Source organism: Nicotiana sylvestris, chromosome 12, assembly GCF_000393655.2.
Source record: "Nicotiana sylvestris chromosome 12, ASM39365v2, whole genome shotgun sequence".
In the NCBI taxonomy this organism is placed as follows: Eukaryota; Viridiplantae; Streptophyta; class Magnoliopsida; order Solanales; family Solanaceae; genus Nicotiana; species Nicotiana sylvestris.
In genome coordinates this window covers 35,728,020-35,743,050 of record NC_091068.1, presented here as the reverse complement: position 1 = coordinate 35,743,050, position 15,031 = coordinate 35,728,020, and positions in this window count along the sequence as shown.

Genomic DNA, 15,031 nt, shown 5'->3' with positions numbered 1-15,031 from the left:
CCTATGTCTCAAAATCTCAACTCAGGGATTGGAGCCCTAATGTTGGCAAAAGGCGGCTAGGGAATGGAGGCCCTATGTCTAAAATCTCAACTCAGAGATTGGAGCCCTAATGTTGGCAAAAAGGCGACTAGGGAATGGAGGCCTTATGTCTAAAAATCTCAACTCAGGGACTGGAGCCCTAATGTTGGCAAAAAGGCGACTAGGGAATGGAAGCCCTGTGTCTAAAAATCTCAACTCAGGGATTGGATCCCTAATGTTGGCAAAACGGCGACTAGGGAGTGGAGACCCTATGTCTAAAATCTCAACTCAGGGATTGGATCCCTATGTTGGCAAAAAGGCAACTAGGGAATGGAGGGCCTATGTCTAAAATCTCAACTCAGGGATTAGAGCCCTAATGTTGGCAAAAAGGCGACTAAGGAATGGAGGCCCTATGTCTAAAAATCTCAACTCGGGGATTGGAGCCCTAATGTTGGCAAAAAGGCGACTAGGGAATGGAGGCCCTATGTCTAAAATCTCTACTCAGGGATTGGATCCCTATGTTGGCAAAAAGGCGACTAGGGAATGGAGGCCCTATGTCTAAAATCTCAACTCAGGCATTGGAGCCCTAATGTTGGCAAAAAGGCGACCAGGGAATGGAGGCCCTATATCTAAAATCTCAATCAGGGATTGGAGCCCTAATGTTGGCAAAAAGGCGTAAAAGATTGAGATTAGGGATTCCGAACTATCATTTTGTTCGGATTTTCTTCTTTTCTTCTTTTTTTTCATTTTCCTTTTTTATTTCATTTTATTTCAATAAAATGCAGGAAAGAATTTTGAAGTAAAACTTTCCTTTTGGATTAATTGTTACTACGAAGCTGTTTCTAGCTTTTGCGCAGCTTTTCTTTTGGCTGCAGCTGCTTTTGCACGGTTGCCTTGGGCTGCACCTATTTCAATTTTGAACAAAGAACAATTGTTAGTTTGAAACAGTGGTTGGTTTTGTGTCCTTGATTATCTCGATCACTCGATCTCGGCCTGAACCTTTATTGAGAACCTCTGGTGTTTGGTGGTTTTCTGAAGATTGATCTATCTTTCAAACCGAGGGACTCAACTTTTAAGATTTCATGTCGGCTCATCCGAGTGGGGCTTCGACCCTTTCACTTTATTCTGCCTTTAGGACTTTTGCCTTTTGCTTTATTTTCCTTTCAATAACTTTGATTTCAGAGCATCAGCCATCATGGCTAGTCGGGATCGACTTGATGCACCCGCTGAGGCTGGGTACTTTTCTTTAGCTTTTGTTAGGCAGAACCCTGTAAAGCCAATCTTGCCACCTTTTCTTTGTATTAGTTTTAGAAACAGAGTTAGACCGAAAGGGATTCAAAGAAAAGTAAGCAAAAGGCAAGAAAATGAATTTAGAGAGAAGTGTCTCTTTCGGGAAAGGAGGAAGGACTTATCTGGGGTACATGCGGGCTTCAATAGACATGACATGCTTCTTGGACTGGATGCTTGACCTGCACAAACTTTCCCAATTTCTCATAAACCCATTGTGAGCCACATTTCCAAATCGAAAAACCTAGCCAAAACTCCAATGGTGGTGAGGGGTGTCTTCTTCTCGATCGACGGCGCCCTTTGCGGGTTTTCGCCAATCGACCTCTCTCATTTCTCTTCTCACGGTCGCCTGATAGTGCTCTTTATGAGTTTTCACTAACCAGGCTCTCTCATTTCCAATTTCTCTCCTCATCGTCGCCTTATGGTGCCCATAGGTTTTCACCTATAAAACTCTCTCATTTTATTTCTCTCACTTTGATTGTATCAGATCCAAGCAACTGTGTTTTCTAATTCCGATGCCTTTGCCGATTAATCAGAAGGACTTGGACAAGGTTTGGGTAAAAGAGAATTGGACCGCATTACAACTTTGGAACTGTTCTGGCGGGATCATCGCCGAAACATTATATCATCTGCCCCTGTTTCACTTTTTGGGGAAAGTTGGATTTTTGTTTTGGTGTGACTGAACCCCAAAGAGAGGTTGCCTACGTCCTTTCGGAATCAAGTCGAACGTAGTTCAGGAAGCTTTGTTTTTTTTCGAGTTCTAAAGAGGGTAATGAAAGAAAAGTAATCGGCTCAAAGGGTTAGCAAAAGGATTGGAGTGTTTGGGGTAGCGAGAGTGAAAGCCTTCGTCATCCCAATCGGATAGTGCTATTGCTGCAGAAGGACTAGACATTGTACCTTTTGACCGCGTCTGCGTTCATAGCCGCCTCGGGTTCGTTTCCTTCGATATCTCCCAGATATAACGCTCATCTTGGTAATATCTTTCGGATAATGTATGGGCCTTTCCAGTTATGAGCAAATTTCCCTTTTGCTTCCTGATGATGAGGAAGAATACGCCTTAAAACAAGTTGTCCCACTTCAAAATTTCTGGGCCGTACTTTCTTATTGTAGGCACGGGCCATCTTTGTTGGTACAACTACCCGGGGTAGACTGCGGCCATTCGCTTTTCATCAATCAGGGTTAACTGTTCGAGACGGGCTTTGACCCACTCACTATCTTCAATTTTAGCTTCAACAATGATCCGAAGAGAAGGGATTTCAACTTCCGCAGGTATTACGGCTTCAGTTCCATAAACCAAAAGGTACGGGGTTGCTCCGACCGATGTGCGCACAGTAGTGCGATACCCCAATAATGCAAACGGCAACTTTTTATGCCACTGCCTGGAACTTTGAATCATATTTCTCAAAATCTTTTTGATATTCTTATTTGCTACTTCAACGGCACTGTTGGCTTTGGGACGATAAGGGGTAGAGTTCCGATGTATTATCTTGAACTGTTTGCATATCTCCCTCATCAAATGACTATTCAAATTTGCAGCATTATCCATAATGATAATTACATGAATACCAAAACGGAAGATGAGGTTAGAGTGCACGAAGTTTACCACAGCTTTCTTGGTGATAGATTTGAGAGTAATTGCTTCAACCACTTTGTGAAATAGTCGATGGCGACCAATATGAATTTATGCCCATTTGAGGCTTTTGGCTCGATTGGCCCAATGACGTCCATGCCCCATGCAACAAATGGCCATGGTGCTGACATGGGATGCAGTTCTGTGGGAGGTGCATTAATCAAATCCTCGTGCACCTGACACTAATGACACTTCCGAACAAAGCTAAAACAGACATTTTCCATGGTCATCCAATAATAGCCCACTCGGAGGACTTTTTGCCAAAACATACACGTTCATATGGGGTCCGCACACTCCTGCGTGTACTTCATACATGATTCTTCCGGCCTTTTCAATGTCAACACATCTCAACAAATTGAGATCCGGAGTCCTTTTGTACAAAACATCACCGCTCAAGAAGAAACCGCTTGTGTGACATCTAATGGTTCTCTTTTGGTCTCCAATGGCTTGCTTATGGTATTCTATAGTTTTCAGAAACCTCTTGATGTCATGATACCATGGCTGAATATTTGGTTCTGCCTCAACAGTATTGCAGTAACCGTGCCTTTCTCGGATTTGGATTTCCAAAGGATCAATGTGGGCATTGCTTGGGTATGGCAGCATCGAGGCCAAAGTGGCAAGTGCATCAGCTAATTCATTGTGACAGAGAGGGATGTACCTGAACTCTATTGACTTGAATCGCTTGCCAAGATCTTTTACGTGTCGCCTATAAGGAATAAACTTGACATCTCGGGTTTCCCATTCTCATTGAGCTTGTCGCATAATTAAATCCGAGTCTCCCATGATTAACAATTCTTTGACATCTTGGTCGATTGCCATGTTCATACCCATAATGCAGGCTTCATACTCGGCGGTGTTGTTTGTGCCAAAAAACCGAAGCCGAGCTGTGGTTGGATTATGCTGGCCGGTGGGTGAGATCAAGATTGCCCCAATTCCAACACCTTTTACGTTTACCGCCCCATCAAAGAACATTTTCCAAGCATGGGTGTCTTCAGATATTGCCTCAACTAAATTTACCTCTTTATCTAGGAAGTAAGTACATAAAGGTTGGTATTCATCATCAACCGGGTTCTCAGCCAAATGATCTGCTAACGCCTGGGCTTTCATTGACATGCGAGTGACATAAACTATGTCAAACTCCGTGAGCAAGATCTGCCACTTTGCTAATCTCCCAGTGGGTATTGGTTTCTGAAATATGTATTTTGAAGGATCCAAACTGGTTATAAGGTAAGTGGTGTAAACTTGCAAATAATGCCTCAGCTTCTGAGCGACCTATGTTAAAGCGCAGCAAGTTTTTTCCAATAAAGTGTACTTGGCTTCATAACTGGTAAACTTCTTGCTCAGATAGTAAATGGCCTGTTCTTTCTTTCCGGTCACATCATGTTGCCTGAGGACACAGCCGAAAGAATTTTCCAAGACTATCAGATACAAGAACAGAGGCCTCTCTGGCTCAAGTGGGACCAATACTGGCGGATTCGATAGATATTCTTTGATTTTATCAAAAGCCTCTTGGCACTCATTTGTCCATTTGATTGCCGCATCTTCTTTAACAATTTGAATATGGGTTCACACGTGGATGTCAACTGAGCAATGAATCGGTTGATGTAGTTCAATCTTCCCAAAAAACTCATAACATCTTTCTTGGTTCTTGGAGGAGGCAAATCTTGAATAGACTTTATCTTTGTTGGGTCCAACTCGATACCCCTCCGACTGACTATGAATCCCAAGAGTTTACCGGATGGTACCCCAAATGCACATTTGACTGGGTTCAGCTTCAAATCATATTTGCGCAACCGCTCAAAGAATTTTCTCAAGTCCCGAATGTGGTCGTCCTGGGTTTTGTATTTGATGATTACATCTTCCACATACACCTCTATCTCTTGGTGCATCATATGATGAAAAATGGCAGTTATGGCCCTCATGTAGGTTGCCTCGGCGTTCTATAGACCAAATGGCATGACTCTATGATAGTATGTACCCCAAGGTATGGTAAAAGCTGTCTTTTCTGCATCTTCTTCATCCATCAACACCTAGTGATATCCTGTGTAACAATCCACGAAGGACTGTATCTTATGTTTGGCGCAGTTATCAACAAGGATGTGGATGTTCGGCAAAGGGAAGTTATATTTGGGACTTGCCTTGTTTAGATCCCTGTAATCCACACACACCCGGGTCTTCCCATCTTTCTTTGGCACTGGAACTACATTATCTAGCCATGTGGTATACCGAACTACTCGAATCACCCCCGCTTTCAGCTGTTTCGTGACTTCTTCTTTGATCTGGTCATTGATGTCAGTTTTAAACTTTCTTTGATTTTGCTAGATAGAGGGGTAGTTAGGGTAGTTAGGGTAAGTCGGCAACTTATGAACCACCAAATCAACACTTAGTCATGGCATGTTGTCATATGACCAAACAAACACATCTTTGAACTCAAACAGGAGTTAGATTAATGCGTCCCGAGTTTTTCTATCTGTGTGAATGCTTACCTTGGATTCCCTGATTTCTTCAGAACTACCCAAATTAACCGGCTCGGTATCATTTAAGTTTGGCTTAGGTTTATTATCAAATTGCTCCAATTCTCGATTGATTTCCCTAAAAGCCTCTTCTTCATCGTATTCCATTTCTTAGTTTATTATTTTATAGTTAGATAGCGTGTTTGGATCTGGGCATGAAGTCCGCAAGTATATCATGTTATTTAAAGCCGCATTATTAGAACTGAAAGAAGAAATAAAAGAGAAAAATTACCAAATTAGAAAGAATAAAGAAAGATGGACGATGAAATTTTGATTTTATTTCATTGAATTTGAAGATAACAGGGTTTACATTGGAAATTAAAAGATAGGAAACTAAAGAAAACATCCGAGTTACACCCTAGAATAACTCGTGATGCAGAAAAAGTGGCAGGACAGGTCTACCGGGACTCCCGCCTGATTGGGAATGGAGTAGCCTTCCAATTCTACAATTTGGCATTAGATCCCATATACAGCACATCAGCGGTGCTTGAGCCTTCCCCTGGTTGAACCATGTGGGCTTCATACAGTATCTTCCTCATGGCCCCATAGATTTCTTCGATTTCTCCGGCCATAAAGGCCTTATCTTCCTCTTCCTCATTGTATTTCGGCTTGACAAATGTTCTGTACAGATGCGGCACCAGCTGAGGCAAGACCCAACCATCATTCTTTCTATCATCTGCCCATCTTACATCAGCTGGAATAGGTCGAAAGCCTACCCCAAAGAACTTTTCACTGGCGGTCAGGGTGATAGGTTCAGCTATTCCTTGCAACGATTTCCCAAGCCTTTTTCCCAGGTTTGTAGCTGTGCCTGATCATTTATTTGGCCACCATGATTGATGCATTAGAAAGGAAGGGTTGAGGGCAAGGTTTTCCTTCTTTGCACTGATCAGCGACCACGATTTCAAAGGCCTGATAGACTATGTGCTCACTCCCCTCTCTTGATTCAAGACACGGGACTGATGGGTCCCGATAAATTGATTACTCATCTTCCTCGTGGACCATAATCTCTTGATCCTCGTGCTCGAACTTCACCATTTGGTGAAGAGTAGAGGGTATAGCCCCCGCTGCATGGATCCACGGCCTCCCCAAAAGAAAGTTGTAGGATGTGTCCATGTTCAGAACCTAGAAGGTTACTTTAAAGACTACTGGGCCGATGGTCAGAATCAGATCAATCTCTCCAATGGTGTCCCTTTTGATACCATCGAAGGCACGTACACAGACGTTGTTGGGTCGGATTCTTTCGGTACCAATTTCCATACGCTGCAGAGTTAAGAGTGGGCAAATGTCTACCCCGGAGCCTCCATCCAACATAACCCTTTTTCACGTAGTACCCTTCGCATTTGACTATCAGGTGCAGTGCTTTGTTATGTGCGGCCCCTTCTGGGGTCAAGTCAGTTTTGCTGAAGGAGATTCGGTTGATTGCGAAAAATCTTTCGGCCATTCTCTCCAATTGCTCTACAGAAGTCTCAACAGGTATATATGTTTCGTTAAGGGTCTTGATCAATACCTTTTGATGTTCAGTGGAGTTCATCAACAGAGATAACAAGGAGACTTGTGCGGGGATTTTCGAAGCTGTTCGATCACCTCATAATCCGCCATTTTCATCTTTTGAAAGAAAGCCTCCGCTTCTTCGGCACTCACAAGCTTCTTAGATGGGAAGCGCTTTCTAGTGGCATTGTTCACCTCTTCCAAATTGAAATACTTTTCAGCCGGGTTATTTTCTTGAACTTTTCTCAAGATTTCTTTGCCTTTGTAAGTCACCACTGATTTGTTGTAGTTCCAGGGCACAGCGGTAGGATTCGTCATGGGCTTTTGTGGTGCGCAGCCAATAACCACGGGCTCACTCAGCCTTGGTGGAATAATTGGCCCCCGCATCACATAAGCTCCCTTGGGTACATACATTTTGGTTGTCTTATTCAGCTCGAATCTCCTGGGAGGACTCAAAGTCATCTGCACATAGAGGACAGCATCTTTGGGAGGCATTGCCCCAGTTTCAATTTCAACTTTCTTATTTGACTTTGGAGGGGTGGTTTTGTTCTTTTTCTCCCCTTTGTCTTGCTTTAGGGCAGCCTTTGGTTTCTTTTCTACATCAACGATGGCAATGATGGACTTTAACGCTGGGTTAAATTCCTTGTCCTTACAAATCATTTCGATTATCGGCCCGTTGTTATGGGCCGGTAGTGGGTTGTTAGTCACATTGGGAATATCTTCATCCCTTAGCACTATCTTCGTTTGTTCTATCAAGTTCTCCACGGCTCTCTTCAGAGTCCAGCAATCATCTGTGTCGTGCCCTTTTTCCCCTGAGTGATAAGCGCATCGAGCACCGGCTTTGTGAGTGGGTGATGCTGGGTTTTGCCTGGTTTGAGGAATAGGCTGTAGCAGACCCATTTGAACAAGCTTTGGTAACAGGCTAGAGTAGGGTTCGCCAATTGGTGTAAAATTTGGCCTCTTGGGTAGTTCACGAGGGTGGAAATTGTTTTGTGGAGGCCGGGGGTTGTTGTGTCCAGACATAAGGTTGAGCATTCATGACCGTGTATGACTGAGGAGCATAGGCTACATCTTGGTAGGGGTAATAGTGTTGCGGGTCCTTTCTAAGGAAAGGGATCTAGAAGTATGGTGTTTTCTTGCACCCGACGTTGCCATGGATATTTCTTCCTTTTTCTTGCCCTTCGCTACTCCTCCAGACCCACCCTGAATGGCTTGGGAGGTAGCTCTGATGGCGGATTGGCTCAAAATTCGCCCTGGTTTCAACCATTTCGCCAATTTAATGACTTCGGCGAATGGCTTACCCATTACGGACATCATGTTTTGAAAATAATCAGACTCTTGGGCTTGGAGGAAGACCATGACCATTTCAATTTGGTCCATTGGAGGCTTTACCCTGGAGTCTTGCTCACGTCATTTTATAGTATACTCTCAGAATCTTTCCAAGGACTTCTTCTTTAGATTTGTCAATGAGTTCCTATCAGGGGAAATATCAATGTTGTACTGAAACTGCCTGACGAAGTCCCGAGCAAGGTCATCCTAGATATGCCAACGGGATATATCTTGATCCATATACCATTCAAACGCGATTCCGACCAAACTCTCTCTGAAGTAGGCCATGAGGAGCTCCTCTGTTCTGCCCGTTCCCCGCAACTGGTTGCAATATCTTTTGAGGCAATGGGATCTCAGTGCCCGTCATATTTCTCAAACTCTGGGGTTTTAAATCCCAATGGTAGATGCACGCGAGGGAACATACATAAGTCGGCATAGGATACACTTTTTATCCACTCAAACCCTATATGTTTTTTAGACTCTGCTCCATGTTTCTCATCTTTCTCGCAATCTCCTCTTGCTCAGGGGTTTTGGTGTCTTTCTCTTGCCCTGTGGTGAACTCATACCGGGGTGGTTGGGAGTAACTATAGGTGGGAAATTGTGTAGGTTCCAGTAGGAAAGATGGTGTTTGGAAGGTGAAGGATGATGGGTCAAAGCTGGGCCTGGGCAGTGTAGGTTGTGTCGTAGCCGAGCAAGGCGGAGCAGTGAAGATATTCGAAGCTGCACCTGAAGCTAACACCTGGGGGCGAGCCTCAGAAGGTGTTCCCACAAAGTTGGCAAAAATAGTAGGGTATCCTAATGGGGTATTTGGATAGTTTATGGGGATGTTGGAGGTCCCACTTGCCCTGGGAAAAAGCTATGGAAATCCAGGGATTGCACTTGGTGGTTCTCTTCCGTTTGCCCAGGCATCCCACATTTCCATCATGCGGAGACGCAGTAACCTGTTTTCTTCGGCAGCTGTCGATTCTGAAGTTGGGATGCCCGAGATCGGACTCTCATCCGCAATAGGAACTGTTGGCAGAGTCATTTCTGAAGACATTTCAATGTTTCCCTTCGACCTCGTGAAGTATGGATGCGAAGCCAGACTACCACAAAACCAACTACCTTTCTATAAAACCTGAGCTTAACAGTAGACAAAAAAAAGTAAGTTTGAAGCAAATAACACATAGGTAATCGCACGTTGGGTTGTGATGCACCTATACAGACAAATGTGTTTCTACATGTTTCGCAACGGTTGCATGTTTCATCCCGGCTTTTCTTATTTTCCCCGATTTTCTCTTTTTTCCACTTCCCAATCTTCCACTTTTTTTTTCTTTTTTCTCGCTCTCTTTTCTCATTTTTCCTTTGATTTTCCTTCGGCTCTCTTTTCTTCCTTTTTGGGTTTTTCTTCTGGGTCTTTCTTTTCACATCCCTCTCTTATTTGGGTTATTTACAAAATCATGATCGGATCTGATGAGGATTGCCTATGTATCACGATACCGCGTGAATCAGATCATTACGTAGTTCAAGAAAATAAATGCGAAAAATAAAGAAACAAAAAAAAATTGGGGGGAATTTTCGATTTTCATTAATAAAAACTCCTAAACTTTCTATTACAAAAGACTTCAAACTACTCATTTTCTTGAAAAAACTACGAACAAACTCAAAATAAACCAAAATACAGATTTGATAAGTGAAAAATCAAGAATACATTAAGGCTTTGACTCCTGGGGGCCCCGGGACATCATTCGCTCTCGGCACGGGCCTATATGCGAGATCCCCTTGAAGCCGCTCCAAATCATTCATTATCTGGCGGACAAATGTCATCACTACAGTGAAGAAAGTGGTTCGAGTCATGTTCGCACATGCTTGGCATTTCATGACAATGTAGGTGGCAATGGCTCTAATCCTCTCTCGGATTCTACCCTTTTCCTGAAGCAGACACCCGACCTGCTGATTCCTGGCTTCTAATACCTGAGTGTCGTGATGGTTTTGATTTTGCAATTGTTGCATTTCTTCCTCCATCTGAGCCATCAAAGCATAACAATGTTCCCTATCAGCTTTAAAGTCCTTGGCCTGCTTGGCCGCCTCATTCTCAAGGGTAGTTAACTTTCTCTTCAGATTGGTGATTGTCCCTTCATATTTTCTTTTCATTTGATGCACAAATTGTGCCCGCCCTTCTGCGTTCTTTGTCAATTGGGCCTGGACTTTTGTTAGACTGGCTTTAGACTTTTCTATGTCATCTTGACACTCAACTGCTTTCTTTCTCAGACTTCTTATAAGCCTTTCGTCCGCTCGGCTTCTTTCCGAGTTTCTAGCAGCTATTCTCATTTTCTGGATTTGAGCTTTGAGGGCTTCATTTTCCTGAGTTAGCTTTTTCTTTTCCCCTTCATATGCGGCAGCCTGGATACTGTTGCCAAACTTGAGGTCCCTGATTTGTCCCTCTAATTTACTTATTTTGGCCCTATAGCTTTCTTCTTTTGCCAACCAGTCCCACTACTCTTGCGAGTCGTTGGTGAATTGTTGAACATGAGCTCTCTTAGCAGGTCTCTCAGGAATTTGGTACCTTTTACCGAACCAAATAATGTACTTAGGGTCTACTTCACCTCTAGCTAGATCCCGCACCATAGTCTTAGGTTCAAGAAATCTACATTCATTCCACATTTGGAGAACTCTTCCTTCCGGAAATACGGCCTTTGGGCCCAATTCGACGACATGTCCACTCAAATCTTCATCATGGGGGACGGTTTGAAATCTGCCCAATTGATGCAAAACCCTATGAGGAGCATATGGATGGATGCTCCGGATGCCCATCAGGAGAAGATAACATACTTCGGCTGACATGTACACAACCTCGGTGACATGGAGCCATCCGAATGCCCATTCAATTTTATCAGAAGTCAAAGAGCTCAAATGTGCCAACCAAGCCTCGGTACCCTCGAGAAATCCAACACCCACCACTCGGCTTTCAAATTCTTCGATGCAGTTCAAACCGGTCATGCCATAATTCATATACCCGGCCCGGTGGCAGAGATGTTCCTGTATCCACAACTGTAGTAATAAGCTACAACCTTGGAAGAACTTTCCACCTTCTCGACAGATGGTCAAAGCTCGGTAAATTTCAGACAAAATTAAGGGAACCAGAGTGCTATTAGCTTTCTTGATTGCGACGTCATCCATTCCCACTAGGCCCAGTTCTATGTTGTGGTCTTTTCGCGGACAGATTATAATTCCCCAGAATGCTACTATAAAGACCAAGCCTCTCCTTGCCTCCCATTTATCTTTATTTCCAGCATGAGTCAAACCAGTGTTTGGTGCTTCAAAGCCTTGGGGGTTACCATAACGTTGGTACAAGAACTAGAAAGTGCATAACCCTTCAGATAAATTCTTATCCTGAATATCCTGGCTAATACTCAACATATCCAGAAACGTGTGGGGAGATACCGGCCTTGGTGACACCAGATACCGACTTCTAAGATTTCCATTAAGGCCAGCGTAACCCGCAATTTCTTCTAGTGTGGGTGTGAGCTCAAAATCATAAAAGCGGAACATATTTCGAGTCGGGTCCCAAAAAGGTATCAAGGCTTCAATTATGTCCAATCTTGGCTTGATGTTCAACAGTCCGACAAGACCACCCAATACTTTAATCACAGTTCCTCTACTGCCTTTTCTCAAATCATTCCACCACATATGAAGTTGTAAGGGGATTTTCTCAAGAGCTGCGAAGGGTTCATTTTCGTTTGTGCTCATCCTGCACATTTATTAGGGTGATTTAATAACTCATTGTGACTCAAGAAAAGATTAATACTTTTTTTTCAAATGTTTTCATTCCAAAAACAAAAATTCGGCTTTGCAAATACGGTCGTTCAGCACTTCGGGGAAGAAGATTTTAAGGTTGTACTCGACAACCAGTCAAAAATTTGAAAAAGAGACCAAGGCGGTTGTTCTTGCAAAAACAGCCTTCTGACGCCCTTTTAGGGACATTCGGCTATTTTAGACAAGAATGGCATCACCTTACTTATTCACAATAAAAACAATAATATTTTTGTTCTTTTTGGGCTATTTTTGCAAAAAGGGAAGTTGGACCCGATGAGGGTTGCCTACGTATCCACATCCGGTGAGAATCAAACTGGCGTAGTTTGGGCAAATTTGTCGAAAAATAAAACCAACTATTTTTGAAAACAAGATTTCCTTTTCCTTTTTTTTTTCTTAAAAATTTTGGCAGTGTTTCAGTACCTTTTGGACATTGGTTTTTTTTCAAAACGAGAAATTATCTCTCTAAGCCCTCACACTGCTATTTCTTTTCCCTATTTCTTCTATTATCCATAAGCCGGTCAACATGTGAATTCAAAACAAATAAATGCACAAGTAGCAAGTAGGATGCATCAGGATGGTCTTTTCATTTCAGGTACACCTGTCCTAGATTGACCCAACCCCCGTGTTGAGTCTCCTAAGTCAAATGTGTGTGATGCAAACAAACGTTCCTACTAGGGATCCGGCATGAGGCTTTGTTATACTAGGTTTAAAACCTGGGTTTATTGTTCTAGACTTGGCTTACCCGAGCGAACAACTCAAGCTGGGGGGGGGCAGCGTACCGGGAATACAGAAGCTTCACCGGCTTTGCAACTTGTCCAAATCTCGTTCTAAAATGGGATAAGACTCTATACAGAAGAGAAGTCACATGAAGTGCACCTTTCTCCATGATTTAGAAGACTCAGAGAGAGGAAGGGTTGCGTAGCAGTTTATATACAATTCACAAAATATCAAAGCGGTAAAAGCATTTAGCACATTAGGCTCAAACATTTAGGAAAATCAGATAAAAAGTAAAACCAATCATAACAGTTATTCTAAGCTCGAATTCTTGAACTCTAAACCAAAGATTCTGGGTTATGATCCCCAAAGAGTCGCCAGAGCTGTCACACCTCCTTTTTACACACCCGAAGGTAGTATAAGGGAGTTTTTTCATTTTAAGTGACATTATTCGAAATGAGATTATTTTATTTATTTTATTCAGAGTCGCCACTTGGGATGGTTTGCTTTCTGGTGTCCCAAGTCACCGGTTTATTTTAAAATCCCAAATCGAGGAAAATTCGTCTTTCCTTTTGAAGTCTGCGAACTAGAATTTCTGAATAAGGAATTCTGTTAACCCGAGGGAAGGTGTTAGGCACCCCTGGATTCGTGGTTCTAGCACGGTCGCTTAAACTATCATAATTGGAATATTATCTGATTTTAATACATGTTGTAGCCTATGGTATGATTTTAAATTATTAATCGCTTTTAATTAATTTTAGGAAGATTCAACGTTATCAAAAACATGTCTTTGAACCATGCACATGAAATGCACCCGCGGTCTGCGACACATTTTATTTAACATTGTTGAGATTTAGATTTGGGTCACATGAAATGTACACTCGAGTTTAGGAGAGTAATTTTTAAATTAGTGCGCCTAAAGCAACTACGCACTTTCGAATTTGCGAGGGCCATGGAAAATTCAACTAAATGAAACGCCTCAATTTCTAAGGATTAAAATTAATTAAATGAGGGTCATGCATTTTGAGATTTTATTTGGCACGACGCACTTCAATTTATTCTAACCCAAAGGATTTCTAAAATAGCATTTTAAGGGCCATAAATTAAAACTTGTCTACATATGGCGCCTGATCACTGCCAACTCAACGCTACACTAAGGTAGGAAGAGTGGGTCGCAATAGCTTTTACCCAATATGAAAGTCGGGATCGAATTCCTCAGGGAGCTAGTAGTGGAGTTGGATTGTCTGTTTATCCTAGAGATGTGTTTGTACTCCTAATGTCACTTCAAACATTTTTGGGTTTTCAAATTATAACTATTTTTGTAAAACTATTGATTAACACTAAATTATGCTACGAGAATATTGCTAAGTTGTATCTAAAAGGAAGAAGGGCACTAGGGTTGTGACACTACCTAGGTGGCTAACTGACGGGTAGATGTTACTAAAATTCGATTGACATAATTGGGGCTTATGCTATAACTGTTGCACAATTTTACCCACTCTCACACCTCTCGGTAGAGAAAGTGACTTTGCCCAATTGACTCTCTCGAGACCAAATGGGTAGGCAAATTAAACCAAGCAACTAGGGTTCAAGTAGGGTAATTACTCCCTCGAGGTTTAACCCATTAATTGAGACTATCATTTCTCATGAGTCCATTCCAATTCCTTGTTAGGTCAATTTTAGGGTTATAGACTCTCTTTCTCAAGAATAGTTAAACTCACAAAGCTTGAATCAGTGTTTGCAACCACCAATTCTAGATTAAAACATAAAATCAACCCAAATAGCAAACACCCATAGTCAATCTAACACTAGATGGCAACACCCATCAATTACCCACACTAGGGTTGAGCCACAACCCTAGCTAATGGGTTTAGGTACTCATGCTAAATAAAGAAATTGAAGAAATAGATGAAGAACTAAGCATATTAATTAATTGCTAAAATTAAATTGCAAGAATTTATCATAAATGTAAAGCAAAAGTGCCAAAAATGGCTACAAAATACGTTCTAACGAGCATAGCTTTCTACTGATGTATCTGATTACCTAAAAAATGGTAAAATATTCTATTTATACTAGGCTAGAAAAACTGGACAAAAATACCCCTGCGGGGTCAGTGCGGGCCGCATTAAATGGACCGCGGCCATACTGGGCTTACTTCTGCTTCTATGAACTTGGACTCAGCGGACCGCGTTGAACGGACCGCGGCCGTGGAGGGATCTGGCTCGGTCTACGCAACCACGATCGCGGATTGCATGGC